The following is a 3,797-nucleotide window of genomic DNA, read 5'->3' as shown; positions in this document are numbered from 1 at the left end:
TATATATAAATACAGTATATATATATATATATATATATATATATATATATATATATATATATATATATATATATATATATATATATATATATATATATATATATATATATATATATATATATATATATATATATATATATATATATATATATATATATATATATATATATATATATATAACGGATTTTGAGTGAAGCGAAAAATCTATTTTTGGGTGAGATGGCCATGTCGTCCTGATGGAAGTTCCTATAGGGTAGCTTCCTAGGGTATATTACAACTACGGCGATATTCCCAGAGAATTTACCTTAAGGTACCAGAATTCTAACTCCTGGAGCGAGTATCCCTCATGAAAGGGATATCGCGACATATCAGAGGACGTATTCTAGACACGTCACATGGCAATCTACATCCTGGACAGAGATTTCGTCTCGTAGGAGGTGATTGACGAGATACGAATTCGGGAAAGGAAAAGGGGAGCCGCTCCCAAGGCTTCCCTATCAACCGATTCGTATGCGTGCCTGGCGCCAATCCTGGCGCCATCTGTATTCCTTGTAGCGTACACGAGGTGCTACAGATACTGTATGTAGGGAGGGGTCCTACAGCCCTTTCTTAGAAAGGCAAGGGCGGGTCCATAAGGACGACATGGCCATCTCACCCAAAAATAGATTTTTCGCTTCGCTCGAAATCCGTTTTTTGGGCTCAAGCCATGTCGTCCTGATGGAAGTGTACCAGAGCATTACTGTATCTGTGGATTCTCAGAACGTGCCGTACTCCCCGGAGGTAATTTTTTCCCCGGTCGACTAGACCTAGAGACCTAAGATGTTACCGTTATACATCTTTTCAACTAACTATAAACTATGTTAGAGCTTCCTGCCCCCTACAGGGAAGAGTCCTACTAGACTCTGGAAAGTCTCGAAGAGTACATATATCTATGTATGAATACCATGCAAGCTAATATAGTGGTCTCGCCCTATATTAAGTAAAGCATAGTTTGTATAGAACCACTGCGTCAATATATATTGACCAGTAATCCGCACAATACTTGTATTGGACAAAGGTTTATATCCGCATAGGAAGAAACTAATAAAACCGCCCTCGTCCCTTTATGGGACGGAGTCCTCCCATTAGGGGACTACATAAACCAATGCAACATAGCTTGCATAACAGAACAATTCTATCAGAATTATCCCAGATAAGATACATAGAATTAAAATGCTCAATTATACCAATAAATTGACACAGGTGAAAGAGACGCAAGGTTCTCAAGAACAAGTTTATTGACAGATAATAAACAGACAGGTTAACAACACATATATATATATATATATATATATATATATATATATATATATATATATATATATATATATATATATATATATATATATATATATATATATAAAAAGAGGATAACCCAAAACTTTAAGCATAAGTATGATAGTAAACAGAACTTGTTTATCTGAAAGAAAAACCATTAAACACCACTTTAATAAGATACCGAGGTATAAAGTCATAAAAGTCTGTATTACAAATCAATCACATTAGCGTTAGAAACGCTCGGCACACATGTCTGAACTTATGCTAGGTTCACCTTTGAAAGAAGGAACAGTCTATATGGGCACTTGGTGCCCTCATTTAGTTTGTAGTACAGTATGTACCTACACACTCACCCTGGACTTAATAGTCCCAATTAAGACCACTGTTCCTCGCAGAGTTAAACAGTAGGGTTAACTACACGACCCACTGCTACCACAGATCTCTTAAGTTCCTCTACTTGCTTCGCATAGTGGCGAAAGAACACCCTGGAAGACTTCCAGCCCGTGTATGAACGGAGATGTTCAAAATTCATACAATTAAAGAAATTTAGGGATGAGGCAACTTTCCTCGGATCATGACCTGCGAGTGTACTGTCAGGATCCGCTCTGCGAATAAAATATGTGATTTTCGCTCTGAGTTGATTCAGAGATAAATTTGAGCCTGATGTTTCTCCCCTGAATGGTTGACCACCCTTGAAGTCTGAAGTTCTACGAAGATAGACCTTTAGGCATTCTACTGGACATAGAGATGCATTTTCTTTCAGAGGGCAGATTCTCCAGGGACCCCACCTGTTGGTGGGTAACTCATTCTTGGCGAGAAACGTAGGATCCGGAAACAGGTTCAGATCCCCCCCATCCAGGAACTGAACACGACCTGCCTCTCTCGAGAGGGCTACGATCTCACTAACCCTGGCCCCGGACGCGAGTGCAAATAGGAAAATAACTTTTTGCGTCAAATCCTTTAACGCACATTCTTCATTGCTCAACAGGGAGGCGAAATGAAGAACTTTGTCTAAAGACCATGAGATGGGCTTTGGAGGTGCTGAAGGTCTGAGCCTAGCGCAGGCTTTCGGAACTTTATTAAAGATCTCGTTACCTAGGTCGATCTGGAAGGCAAATAAAATGGGTCTCATCAAAGCAGATTTACACACTGAAATCGTGTTAGCTGCCAACCCTTGGCCATGGAGGTGGATGAAGAAAGATAAGCAGAAGTCTGTTGAGATCTCCTGCGGATTCTTTGCCTTTACAAAGGCCACCCATTTTCTCCAAGATGACTCATATTGCCTTCTAGTCGATTTGCACTTATATTCCTCTAGGAAGTCTATGCTGGCTTTCGAAATCCCGAAACGCTTTCTCACCGCAAGGGCGAGAAAATCATGAGCTGCAGGGTCCGGGTTTTCTGTAATGAAGCGCAGACAGTCGACTTCTGGACTCGCTGGGTCAGAACTGGATGTGGTAGCGGCACGAACTTCATCTGTAGTTCCAACGCCAAGGGGAACCACATACTGTTCGGCCACTTGTGGGCCACTATTGCCGCTACCCCCTTGAAGGATCTCAGTTTGTTGAGGGCCCTCAACAGAAGGTTGTGAGGAGGGAACAGATAAATCCTGGACCATCTGTTCCAGTCGAGGGACATTGCGTCCACTGCTTCCGCTAAGGGGTCCTCGTACGGGGACACGTACAGGGGCAACTTCTTGTTGTCTTTCGTTGCAAAGAGGTCTATCTGCAGTTCTGGGACTTGATTCAGAATGAAGGAGAATGATCCTGCGTCTAAGGACCATTCCGACTCTATCGGTGTGAATCTGGATAGAGCGTCCGCTGTCACATTGCAGACTCCTTGAAGGTGAACTGCCGACAGGTACCACTTCTTCTTTTCCGCCAATCGGAAAATGGCTAACATCACTTGATTGAAAGGTGGTGACCTCGACCCTTGTCGATTCAAGCATCTCACAACCACCTCGCTGTCCATCACCAATCTTATGTGGATCGAGTGACGCGGGGAGACTTTCTTTAAGGTAAGGAGCACTGCCATAGCTTCTAGAAAGTTTATATGAAAGGTCCTGAATAGCTTGGACCAAGTCCCCTGGACTTTTTTCCGATGAGAGTGACCTCCCCATCCCTCCTTTGAGGCGTCTGAGTGAATCGTCATCGACGGGGGAGGTGGCTGAAGAAGAACTGACTTCTTTAGATGTCTGGCTTAGGACCAAGGTCTGACAAGAGTACGTAGCCGAGGCGGCACTGGTCTTCTCAGGTCTCTTCGCGCGTTTGATGCATACCTTCTCCAAACTCTGGTTGCATCCTTTAGCTGTGCTCTTAGCACTGGGTCTGTCACTGAAGCAAACTGGAGAGAGCCTAGTACCCTCTCCTGTTCGCGTCTTGATATCCTTTCGGAATCTAGAAGTCTCTTGACAGAGCCCGCTATCTCCTTCCTTTTCTTCGTCGGGATGGAGAAACTGTGTGACCAAAGGTCCCAGTGGATTC

This window comes from Palaemon carinicauda, chromosome 16 (assembly GCF_036898095.1).
Source record: "Palaemon carinicauda isolate YSFRI2023 chromosome 16, ASM3689809v2, whole genome shotgun sequence".
Lineage (NCBI taxonomy): Eukaryota > Metazoa > Arthropoda > Malacostraca > Decapoda > Palaemonidae > Palaemon > Palaemon carinicauda.
The sequence above is the reverse complement of the archived record's forward strand: the minus strand, read 5'-3'. Positions refer to the sequence as shown.